Here is a 13,234-nt window from a genome sequence, read left to right as displayed (position 1 = left end):
CCGGCACTACGGGGTGCCAGAGGATATAGTGTCCGACCGAGGTCCCCAGTTCACGTCCAAGGTTTTGAAGGCATTCATGGAACATCTGGGGGTCTCAGTCAGCCTGACCTCTGGGTTCCACCCCGAGTCAAATGGCCAGGTGGAACGGGTAAATCAGGATGTGGGTAGGTTCCTGCGGTCCTACTGCCAGGACCGGCCGGGGGAGTGGTCAGTGTTCTTGCCATGGGCAGAATATGCCCAGAACTCTCTCCGCCACTCCTCTACTAACCTAACGCCATTCCAATGTGTTTTAGGTTACCAACCGGTTCTGGCACCGTGGCACCAGAGCCAGACTGAGGCTCTTGCGGTGGATGACTGGTTTCGGCGCACGGAGGAGACATAGGACGCTGCCCACGTTCACCTCCAGTGCGCCGTGCTTCGTCAGAAGGCCAACGCTGACCATCACCGCAGTGAGGCCCCAGTCTTCGTACCGGGGGATCGGGTCTGGCTCTCAACCCGGAATCTGCCCCTCCGCCTGCCCTGCCTGAAGATGAGCCCGCAGTTTGTGAGGCCGTTCAAAGTCCTGAGGAGAATCAACAAGGTCACTTATAGGTTATTACTTCCCCCTGATTACCGTATTAACCCCTCATTTCATGTGTCTCTCCTCAGGCCGGTGGTGGTTGGTCCACTCCAGGAGTCTGAGGTGCGGGAGGTTCCTCCACCTCGAGGGGGCCCCGGCGTACTCTGTCCATTCCATCCTGGATTCGAGGCGTCGGGTGGGGGGCCTTCAGTAACTCGTGGAGCGGGAGGGGTACGGTCCCGAGGAACGTTGCTGGGTCCCGGTGAGGGATGTCCTCGATCCCTCCCTGTTGCTTGCCCTGCTCCGCGTCCTCCTGGCCATCCCCGAGGCGAGGGGGGGGGGGGGTACTGTCACGACTTCCGCCGAGGCTGCCTCCCCTCCTTGTTCGGGCAGGCTTCGGCGTTCGTCATCACTGGCTTACTAGCAACTGCCGCTCCATTATTCATCATTCCATTTGTCTTGTCTTGTCAATCACACACACCTGGTTCTTATCCCCTCATTAGTCCGTGTATAAGTGTTCCCTCTGCCCCCCTTGTCCTGGGTGATTGTTTATTTGTGAGAGTAGTGTAGCTCGGTGGAGCTACTCGTACCTTGTTATTGCTGGGGTAGATATTTCCCCTGTGCCTGTTTTTGTTGGAGCTACCGTTACCTTGTATTGCCAGGGAAGATTTTCCCCTGTGCCTGTTTCGTTTGTCGCTATCCAGCGCTATGTGGGTACGATGGAATAAACTCTGCATTTGGTGATTACCCTCCTGCGCCTGACTCCTTCTATCACACTCATCACAAACACACACCATGATAGTAATTTACAGGCATCTCGGTGGCAAGTCAAATTTTGTATTTAATATTACAGTCTGTATTTAATACACACAGTACAATACTGTAACATGTACTGTATTATACTGTAAAAAAGTCAATACTACCGTAATCGCAATTAATGAATGAATGAATTAATTAAATAATTAATACGGTGCTGTATTCTGTGGGGTGGAATTACAGTACTATTTGAAATACAGCTTTTTTTCCACAATGCACCATATTTTACAGTATGCTGCAGTACGTTTTTTACTGTTGATAATACGTAAAATTACCAAATAAATTACAGTTTTCCGTTACAGTGTAGAGATACAGACATCAGAAGCAACATGCAGTGGGGAGAACAAGTGTATTTGATACACTGCCGATTTTGCAGGTTTTCCTACTTAATCACATTGTATGATTTTTAAGTAATTAATTTGCATTTTATTGCATGACATAAGTATTTGATACATCAGAAAAGCAGAACTTAATATTTGGTACAGAAACCTTTGTTTGCAATTACAGAGATCATACGTTTCCTGTAGGTCTTGACCAGGTTTGCACACACTGCAGCAGGGATTTTGGCCCACTCCTTCATACAGACCTTCTGCAGATCCTTCAGGTTTCGGGGCTGTCGCTGGGCAATACGGACTTTCAGCTCCCTCCAAAGATTTTCTATTGGGTTCAGGTCTGGAGACTGGCTAGGCCACTCCAGGACCTTGAGATGCTTCTTACGGAGCCACTCCTTAGTTGCCCTGGCTGTGTGTTTCGGGTCGTTGTCATGCTGGAAGACCCAGCCACGACCCATCTTCAATGCTCTTACTGAGGGAAGGAGGTTGTTGGCCAAGATCTTGCGATACACATGGCCCCATCCATCCTCCCCTCAATACGGTGCAGTCGTCCATTCCCCATTGCAGAAAAGCATCCCCAAAGAATGATGTTTCCACCTCCATGCTTCACGGTTGGGATGGTGTTCTTGGGGTTGTACTCATCCTTCTTCTTCCGCCAAACACGGCGAGTGGAGTTTAGACCAAAAAGCTCTATTTTTGTCTCATCAGACCACATGACCTTCTTCCATTCCTCCTCTGGATCATCCAGATGGTCATTGGCAAACTTCAGATGGAACTGGACATGCGCTGGCTTGCGCAGGGGGACCTTGCGTGCGCTGCAGGATTTTAATCCATGACGGCGTAGTGTGTTACTAATGGTTTTCTTTGAGACTGTGGTCCCAGCTCTCTTCAGGTCATTGACCAGGTCCTGCTGTGTAGTTCTGGGCTGATCCCTCACCTTCCTCATGATCATTGATGCCCACGAGTTGAGATCTTGCATGGAGCCCCAGACCGAGGGTGATTGACCGTCATCTTGAACTTCTTCCATTTTCTAATAATTGCGCCAACAGTTGTTGCCTTCTCACCAAGCTGCTTGCCTATTGTCCTGTAGCCAATCCCAGCCTTGTGCAGGTCTACAATTGTATCCCTGATGTCCTTACACAGCTCCCTGGTCTTGGCCATTGTGGAGAGGTTGGAGTCTGTTTGATTGAGTGTGTGGACAGGTGTCTTTTATACAGGTAACGAGTTCAAACAGGTGCAGTTAATACAGGTAATGAGTGGAGAACAGGAGGGCTTCTTAAAGAAAAACTAACAGGCCACTCCAGGACCTTAATGTGCTTTTTCTTGAGCCACTCCTTTGTTACCTTGGCCGTGTGTTTTGGGTCATTATCATGCTGGAATACCCATCCACGACCCATTTTCAATGCCCTGGCTGAGGGAAGGAGGTTATCACCCAAGATTTGACGGTACATGGTCCCGTCCATCGTCCCTTTGATGCGGTGAAGTTGTCCTGTCCCCTTAGCAGAAAAACACCCCCAAAGCATAATGTTTCCACCTCCATGTTTGACGGTGGGGATGGTGTTCTTGGGGTCACAGGCAGCATTCCTCCTCCTCCAAACACGGCAAGTTGAATTGATGCCAAAGAGCTCCATTTTTATCTCATCTGACCACAACACTTTCACCCAGTTCTCCTCTGAATCATTCAGATGTTCATTGGCAAACTTCAGACTTGTATATGTGCTTTCTTGAGCAGGGGGACCTTGCAGGCGCTGCAGGATTTCAGTCCTTCACGGCGTAGTGTGTTACCAATTGTTTTCTTGGTGACTATGGTCCCAGCTGCCTTGAGATCATTGACAAGATCCTCCCGTGCAGTTCTGGGCTGATTCCTCACCGTTTTCATGATCATTGCAACTCCACGAGGTGAGATCTTGCATGGAGCCCCAGGCCGAGGGAGATTGACAGTTATTCCATTTGTGAATAATCGCACCAACTGTTGTCACCTTCTCACCAAGCTGCTTGGCAATAGTCTTGTAGCCCATTCCAGCCTTGTGTAGGTCTACAATCTTGTCCCTGACATCCTTGGAGAGCTCTTTGGTCTTGGCCATGGTGGAGAGTTTGGAATCTGATTGATTGCTTCTGTGGACAGGTGTCTTTTATACAGGTAACAAACTGAGATTAGGAGCACTCCATTTAAGAGTGTGCTCCTAATCTCAGCTCGTTACCTGTATAAAAGACACCTGGGAGCCAGAAATCTTTCTGATTGAGAGGGGGTCAAATAATTATTTCCCTCAATAAAATGCAAATCAATTTATACAATTTTTGACATTCGTTTTTCTGGATTATTTTTCTACCATTAAAATTATAGACTGATCATTTCTTTGTCAGTGGGCAAACGTACAAAATCAGCAGGGGATCAAATACTTTTTTCCCTCACTCTATGTCATGCAATAAAATGCAAATTAATTACTTACAAATCATACAATGTGATTTTCTGGATTTTTGTTTTAGATTCCGTCTCTCACAGTTGAAGTGTACCTATGATAAAAATTACAGACCTCTACATGCTTTGTAAGTAGGAAAACCTGCAAAATCGGCAGTGTATCAAATACTTGTTCTCCCCATTGTACACTGCATGCTTTACTAAGTAGCTGTCTGTGTACAATCATAGAAAGTACATTTGAAACTTACATTTCAACAATGATAGGCTATCTTTAGAGACTATACATGCCTAGACCTATCTTTTGCATGGTCCTTTCTCTTGTCTTTCCAACTAGGGTCCACTGGAAGGAGCTTCATGCTGAAAACATGAGGGTGATTGATGGCAATATACAAGTACAGTAGTGATGACTTATTTTAAGTAAGTACAGTAGTAGACGTATTTCTGCTCCGCTGCAGGTGCCCAGGCCCATTTGGAGAACAGGTGAGTCAGCTAAAAAATTGACCAGGTAACGATGAGTGGAGGAGAGTAGAGGAGGGGAGGATGAGAAGAAAAGAGAGGATGGGAGGAGGGGAGGAGTGGTGGGGGAGGAGGGTGGAGGGCAAGAGAGGATCTGTTGTTTCTCCAATGTGGGGGACAAACACACTGGCTGTGTCCCAAATGGCACCCTATTCCCTATGTAGTTCACTACCATTGACCACGGCCCTGGGCGCATAGGGCTTTGGTCAAAAGTAATGCACTATATAAGGAATAGGGTCCCACATATACCTTCACCCTCCACTATCATGTCTGAGTGACCTCTGTCTGTCTGTCTGTCTGTCTGTCTGTCTGTCTGTGTGTATGTGTTATGTGTGTGCGTGCGTGCGTGCTCATGTGTGTGGGGAGAGAGAGAGGTACTGTAGTCACCCAACAGTTTATTAATTCCCCCCAACACACTCCTAAAATGGAGTGGTACAACGCAGTGAGATACAACTGCCATTATAATCTTATTTTTATTTTGTATTTATTTTGTATTTAATCTTTATTTAACCAGGTAAGCCAGTTGAGAACAAGTTCTCATTTACAACTGCGACCTGGCCAAGATAAAGCAAAGCAGTGCGATAAAAACAATACAGAGTTACATATGGGGTAAAACAAAACAAAGTCAAAAATACAACAGCAAATATATATACAGTGTGTGCAAATGTAGCAAGTTATGGGGTTAAGGCAATAAATAGGCCATAGTGCAAAATAATTACAATTAGTATTAACACTGGAATGATAGATGTGCAAGAGATGATGTGCAAATAGAGATACTGGGGTGCAAATGAGCAAAATAAATAACAATATGGGGATGAGGTAGTTGAGTGAGCTAATTTCAGAAGGGCTGTGTACAGGTGCAGTGATCGGTAAGGTGCTCTGACAACTGATGCTTAAAGTTAGTGAGGGAGATAAGAGTCTCCAGCTTCAGAGATTTTTGCAGTTCGTTCCAGTCATTGGCAGCAGAGAACTGGAAGGAATGGCGGCCAAAGGAGCTGTTGGCTTTGGGGATGACCAGTGAGATATACCTGCTGGAGCGCATACTACGGGTGGGTGTTGCTATGGTGACCAATGAGCTAAGATAAGGCGGAGATTTGCCTAGCAGTGATTTATAGATGGCCTGGAGCCAGTGGGTTTGGCAACGAATATGTAGTGAGGACCAGCCAACAAGAGCGTACAGGTTACAGTGGTGGGTAGTATATGGGGCTTTGGTGACAGAACGGATGGCACTGTGATAGACTACATCCAATTTGCTGAGTAAAGTGTTGGAGGCTATTTTGTAAATGACATCGCCGAAGTCAAGGATCGGTAGGATAGTCAGTTTTACGAGGGCATGTTTGGCAGCATGAGTGAAGGAGGCTTTGTTTTTGCGAAATAGGAAGCCGATTCTAGATTTAACTTTGGATTGGAGATGCTTAATGTGAGTCTGGAAGGAGAGTTTACAGTCTAACCAGACACCTAGGTATTTGTAGTTGTCCACATACTCTAGGTCAGACCCGTCGAGAGTAGTGATTCTAGTCGGGTGGGCGGGTGACAGCAGCGTTCGATTGAAGAGCATGCATTTAGTTTTACTAGTGTTTAAGAGCAGTTGGAGGCCACAGAAGGAGTGTTGTATGGCATTGAAGCTCGTTTGGAGGTTTGTTAACACAGTGTCCAATGAATGGACAGATGTATACAAAATGGTGTCGTCTGCGTAGAGGTGGATCTGAGAGTCACCAGCAGCAAGAGCGACATCATTGATTTACACAGAGAAAAGAGTCGGCCCAAGAATTGAACCCTGTGGCACCCCCATAGAGACTGCCATAGGTCCAGACAACAGGCCCTCTGATTTGACACATTGAACTCTATCTGAGAAGTAGTTGGTGAACCAGGCGAGGCAGTAATTTGAGAAACCAAGGCTATTTAGTCTGCCAATAAGAATGCGGTGGTTGACAGAGTCGAAAGCCTTGGCCAGGTCAATGAAGACGGCTGCACAATACTGTCTATTATCGATTGCGGTTATAATATCGTTTAGGACCTTGAGCGTGGCTGAGGTGCACCCATGACTAGCTCAGAAACCGGATTGCATAGCGGAGAAGGTACGGTGGGATTCAAAATTGTCGGTGATCTGTTTGTTAACTTGGCTTTCGAAAACTTTCGAAAGGCAGGACAGGATGGATATAGGTCTGTAACAGTTTGGATCTAGAGTGTCACCCCCTTTGAAGAGGGGGATGACCGCGGCAGCTTTCCAATCTCTGGGGATCTCAGACATTACGAAAGAGAGGTTGAACAGGCTAGTAATAGGGGTTGCGACAATTACGGCGGCTATTTTTAGAAAGAAAGGGTCCAGATTGTCTAGCCCAGATGATTTGTAGGGGTCCAGATTTTGCAGCTCTTTCAGAACATCAGCTGTCTGAATTTGTGTAAAGGAGAAGCGGGTGGGGGGCATGGGCAAGTTGCAGCGGAGGGTGCAGAGCTGGTGGCCGGGGTAGTGGTAGCCAGGTGGAAAGCATGGCCAGCCGTAGCAAAATGCTTGTTGAAATTCTCGATTATTATAGATTTATCGGTGGTGATAGTGTTTCCTAGCCTCAGTGCAGTGGGTAGCTGGGATGAGGTGCTTTTATTCTCCATGGACTTTACAGTGCCCCAAAACTTTTTGGAGTTAGTGCTACAGGATGCACATTTCTGTTTGAAAAAGCTAGCCTTTGCTTTCCTAACTGCTTGTGTATATTTGTTCCCAACTTCACTGAAAAGTTGCATATCGCGGGTCTATTCGATGTTAATGCAGTACGCCACAGGATGTTTTTGTGCTGGTCAAGGGCAGTCAAGTCTGAGGAGAACCAGGGGCTATATTTGTTCTTAGTTCTGAATTTTTTGAATGGGGCATGCTTATTTATGATTGAGAGGAAAACACTTTTAAAGAACAACCAGGCATCCTCTACTGACGGAATGAGATCGATATCCATCCAGGATACCTGGGCCAGGTCAATTAGGAAGGACTGCTCGCTAAAGTGTTTTAGGGAGTGTTTGACAGTGATGAGGGGTGGTCGTTTGACCGCGGACCCGTTACGGACGCAGGCAATAAGGCAGTAATCGCTGAGATCCTGGTTGAAGACACCGGAGGTGTATTTAGAGGTAAGTTAGTCAGGATGATATCTATAAGGGTGCCCATGTTTACGGATTTAGGGTTGTACCTGGTAGGTTCCTTGATCATTTGTGTGAGATTGAGGGCATCTAGTTTGGATTGTAGGATGGCTGGGGTGTTAAGCTTATCCCAGTTTAGGTCACCAAGCAGTACGAACTCTGAGGATAGATGGGGGGCAATCAATTAACATATGGTGTCCAGAGCACAGCTGGGGGCTGAGGGGGGTCTGTAGCAAGCGGCAACAGTGAGAGACTTATTTCTGGAAAGGTGGATTTTTAGAAGAAGGAGCTCAAACTGTTTGGGCACAGACCTGGATAGTATGATAGAGCTCTGCAGACTATCTCTACAGTAGATTGCAACTCCACCCCCTGTGGCAGTTCTATCTAGACGGAAAATGTTGTAGTTGGGGATGAACATTTCTGAATTTTTGGTGGCCTTCCTAAGCCAGGATTCAGACACTGCTAGAACATCAGGGTTGGCGGAGTGTGCTAACACAGTGAATAACTCAAACTTAGGAAGGAGGCTTCTGATGTTAACATGAAGAAAACCAAGGCTTTTACGGTTACAGAAGTCAACAAATGATAGCTCCTGGGGAGTAGGAGTGATACTTGGGGCTGCAGGGCCTGGGTTAGCCTCTACATCACCAGAGGAACAGAGGAGGACTAGAATAAGGATACGGCTAAAGGCTTTAAGAACTGGTCTTCTAGTGCGTTGGGTACAGAGAATAAAGGGGGCAGATTTCCGGGCGTTGTAGAATAGATTCAGGGCATTATGTACAGACAAGGATATGGAAGGATATGAGTACAGTGGAGGTAAACCTAATCGTTGGGTAACAATGAAAGAGATAGCATCATTGGAGGCACCGATTGAGCCGGTCTCGGCGTGTATGGGGGGTGGAACAAAGGAGCTATTTGAGGTAGTTTGAGAATGACTTGGGGTTCTACAGTGAAATTCTATAATAAGAACTAACTGGAACAGCAATAGGCAAGGCATATAGACATGGGAGAGAGGCATAAAGCAATCACAGGTGTTATTAGAGAGAGCTAAGACAACAACTGGTAATGGCGATGAAAGTTTAGGCTGAGGCTAAACAGATAAACACGACAGGGTACCGTGTAAAGGAACAGTCCAGCAGGCATCAGCTGTGCAGCTGAGTGATCATAAGGTCCAGTGAACAGCAATATGTGATTCCGAGAGCAGTTCGAATTGGTGCTACAGCACAGCGAGCAGGAATCACGGCTGTTGTTTGCGTGTGCTAGCGGGCCAGGGCTAGCAGATGGATCTTCGTGGTCGTCGCAGCGGGAAGCCTGTTGAAACCATAGACAATTACGTCGGCAGACCAGTCGTGAGGTCCCGTCCGGTTGACAGAGAGGTAGATAGCTGGGAGATGTGCCTGACTCGAGGCTAGCTCAAGGCTGATTAGCCAACAACTACATCCATTTGGTTGCAGCTAGCTAGTTGCGATGATCCGGTGTTAAAGGTCTAGTGATTTAGTGATTCCGGCAGAAAATCCGATATGTTCTTGGTTGATAACGCGCTGTGCAGACAGTGCAGACTGGCCGATAATAGTCCAGGCTAGAGTGGTGCAGGCCACGGACAATGGTGAAAAAACGCTAATGGTGGCTAATAGCAAGTAGCTAGTTAGTTGGCTACTCCCGTCCGGTAGACAAAGAGGTAGATACCCGGGATATGGGCCTAGCTCGAGGCTAGCTCAAGGCTAACTGGTGCTTGCTTCGGGGGCAGTGGTGATTAGCCTACAGCAACATCCATTCGGTTGCGGCTAGCTAGTTGCGATCCGGTGTTAAGGTCCAGTGATTCAGTTATTCCGGCAGAAAATCTGATGATCTGGGTGAAAACCGCTAACGGTGGCTAATAGCAAGTAGCTAGTTAGCTGGCTAGCTAGTTTCAACTGGAGATTCTAGATAAAGGTGAGTAAATAATATAATCCGTTCCACATTGAGTGAGGCGGGTTGCAGGAAAGTATATTTAGTAGAAGGATGAAAAGTGTGATAGGGAAATATATATACGTAAAATACAAAAAAATACAAAAAACTGGCTATTTACAACGGACACACAACAGAGAACACGACCGCACTGCTACGCCATCTTGGATAATTACATTATAATTACATTTATTGACCAAAGATTACACAATACAACAGCAGTAGTGTTGTACCTGTGTACATGATTATATGTGCTATTATTATTACTACTGAAATTCACTTTCTTTCAGTATCCTCATTGCATTGTACTGTATTTACTGAAATGCTGTACCACTATACTGCATTGGCAACATCTACAAATTGTATTTTTATGCCAATAAAGCAATCTGAATTTGAATTTGAGAGAGATGGAGAGAGAGGGAGAGAGGGTTTAATAGGTAAAACCACAGGAGGTTGGAGCACAATGGAGGACGCAGACGGAGTCAGCTAACAACTTGTGACCACAGCTTAATTATAAACCATTTTGTAATTATGAATCCCTTTCGTAGCGGTGTTATGACCACGACGCGCTAAGCTGCTCTTAGCTGCCTGCGGCGAAGATGACAAACAACAACAGAGAGGAGAGAGAGAAGAGAGGAAAAGAGAGGGAAAGAAGAGAGAAGAGAGAGAGAAAGAGAGAGAGAGAGAGAGAGAGAACCTTGGTGTTGTGCTTTACTATTTTACTAAGGGAATCCAACAGAGAAAGTCATTGTGATTCCCCGTAGACAAAATCATTACGCTCTTAGTCCCAAATCCTTTCTCATTTGGCGGCTCTGGATGTAACAAACAATATCAAGTGTAAAGAAGAAATGGTGGATGGCTGGTGGTGGTGGGTGGTGGAGGGGGAGGCCTACTGAGTGTGTCACAGTCGAAGTGCCTGAATCTGGGCTAAGAGCAGAGCGGTGGCAGCCTCTCACTGGCTCTGGTGGAATGAGATGTGACTGGGGCTGGATGGTGATTAATGTAACGATTAGTCTGGGGGTGCGGGGCGCATGCGCGTGTGTGTTCTAGGCTAGCAGGAGAAGATCAATCCAGAGGCAGACTGCCGGAGACAATCTGATTACTGTTCGCCTCACGCTTTTCATCTTAATTCTGCTCAGAGCTCACCATGGCAACCGGGAGAAAGACCAAACTGCCACCAACAGTTAGACAGTCACCCTATGGCCACCTGTCCTTGAGGATCCAGAGGAGGGTGACAACACAACATCACAACCTACAGTACACCTGGCATCTAACTAGCCTCTATCTTCTGCTCAACCTATTCAGATTTTGGCCATACATTTGGCTCTACTTATACCATTGTATGGTGATTACAGGGTAAAGAGGGGAGTCTTACAGCCAAAGACATAGACATATAGACATAAAAATGACAATCCTGACAATACTGGACTATGGCGATGTAGTTTACAGGCTTGCCCCCAAAACCTCCCTCAATAAACTAGACGTCATTTATCACACTGTAATCCACTTTGTTACCAGTGCCCCCTGCAACATTCATCACTGTGACCTTTACACCCTGGTCAACTGGCCCTCGTTACATACACAACGTCAGACAAGTCTCCCCTCTACCTCAGCTCACTCTTCAATATCTCCACTACCAATAACAACCTGCGCTCTGGTAGATGTATCACACTGGTCATTCCCAAAGCCTGCACTTCCTTTGGCCGTCATTCATTCCAGTTTTCCGCCGCCAACGACTGGAACGAGCTGCAAAAGAACCTCAAACTTGACACATTCATCTCACTACACTCTTTCAAAAACATATTAACTGAGCTGCTATCTGATCAATGTACCTGCTGATCATTAAGTCTGCAGTGTTGCCTTGGACCTTTCTGCTCTAACCCACTGTAAATATGTATTACTGTTGTATGGCCTCCTGTAGCTCAGTTGGTAGAGCATGGCACTTACAATGCCAGGGTTGTGGGTTCGATTCCCACGGGAGGCCAGTATGAAAAATGTATGCACTCACTAACTGTAAGTCGCTCTGGAGAAGAGCGTCTGCTAAATGAGTAAAATGTATATTTGATGAATTTGTACCTTTCCTCTGTATAGTGTGTTTTATTTATTTTTATTGGTATTGTATGTTGTCCTGTTCACTGTTGCAATGTTATTTAAATGATTATTGGTTCTCAATGGACTTATCTGGGTAAATAAAGGTTAAATAAAAATAAATAAATAAACATAGCAAGGTAGAGCCATGTCTACACACCAACCATACTCCATTCCTTATTCGTGAGAAAAGTTGGATAGGGTCCAGGGATTTAGGTGTGTGTGAGTTAGTGGACAGACCAGAGAGAAGATGGTACAGTGAGGGAAAAAAGTATTTGATCCCCTGCTGATTTTGTACGTTTGCCCACTGACAAAGACATGATCAGTCTATAATTTTAATGGGAGGCTTATTTGAACAGTGAGAGACAGAATAACAACAAAAAAATCCAGAAAAACGCATGTCAAAAATGTTATAAATTGATTTGCATTTTAATGAGGGAAATAAGTATTTGACCCCTCTGCAAAACATGACTTTGTACTTGGTGGCAAAACCCTTGTTGGCAATCACAGAGGTCAGACGTTTCTTGCAGTTGGCCACCAGGTTTGCACACATCTCAGGAGGGATTTTGTCCCACTCCTCTTTGCTGATCTTCTCCAAGTCTCGAGGCTGACGTTTGGCAACTCGAACCTTCAGCTCCCTCCACAGATTTTCTATGGGATTAAGGTCTGGAGACTGGCTAGGCCACACCAGGACCTTAATGTGCTTCTTCTTGAGCCACTCCTTTGTTGCCTTGGCCGTGTGTTTTGGGTCATTGTCATGCTGGAATACCCATCCACGACCCATTTTCAATGCCCTGGCTGAGGGAAGGAGGTTCTCACCCAAGATTTGACGGTACATGGTCCCGTCCATCGTCCCTTTGATGCGGTAAAGTTGTCCTGTCCCCTTAGCAGAAAAACACCCCCAAAGCATAATGTTTCTACCTCCATGTTTGACGGTGGGGATGGTGTTCTTGGGGTCATAGGCAGCATTCCTCCTCCTCCAAACACGGCGAGTTGAGTTGATGCTAAAGAGCTCCATTTTGGTCTCATCTGATCACAACATTTTCACCCAGTTCTCCTCTGAATCATTCAGATGTTCATTGGCAAACTTCAGATGGGCATGTATTTGTGCTTTCTTGAGCAGGGGGACCTTGCGGGCGCTGCAGGATTTCAGTCCTTCACGGCGTATTGTGTTACCAATTGTTTTCTTGGTGACTATGGTCCCAGCTGCCTTGAGATCATTGACAAGATCCTCCTGTGTAGTTCTGGGCTGATTCCTCACCGTTCTCATGATCATTGCAACTCCACGAGGTGAGATCTTGCATGGAGCCCCAGGCCGAGGGAGATTGACAGTTCTTTTGTGTTTCTTCCATTTGCGAATAATCGCACCAACTGTTGTCACCTTCTCACCAAGCTGCTTGGCGATGGTCTTGTAGCCCATTCCAGCCTTGTGTAGGT

General features: G+C 46.2%; 1 non-coding gene across 1 annotated transcript; it reads left to right on the top strand.

Moving 5' to 3' along the window:
* Positions 1 to 11,618: 11,618 nt before the first annotated feature.
* On the top strand, positions 11,619 to 11,694 carry trnav-uac. Its single transcript has one exon. It is a non-coding gene; the product is annotated as a tRNA-Val (tRNA).
* The last annotated feature ends 1,540 nt before the right edge of the window (positions 11,695 to 13,234 follow it).

This window comes from Coregonus clupeaformis, chromosome 40 (assembly GCF_020615455.1).
Source record: "Coregonus clupeaformis isolate EN_2021a chromosome 40, ASM2061545v1, whole genome shotgun sequence".
NCBI lineage: Eukaryota > Metazoa > Chordata > Actinopteri > Salmoniformes > Salmonidae > Coregonus > Coregonus clupeaformis.
The sequence above is the reverse complement of the archived record's forward strand: the minus strand, read 5'-3'. Positions and strand labels throughout refer to the sequence as shown.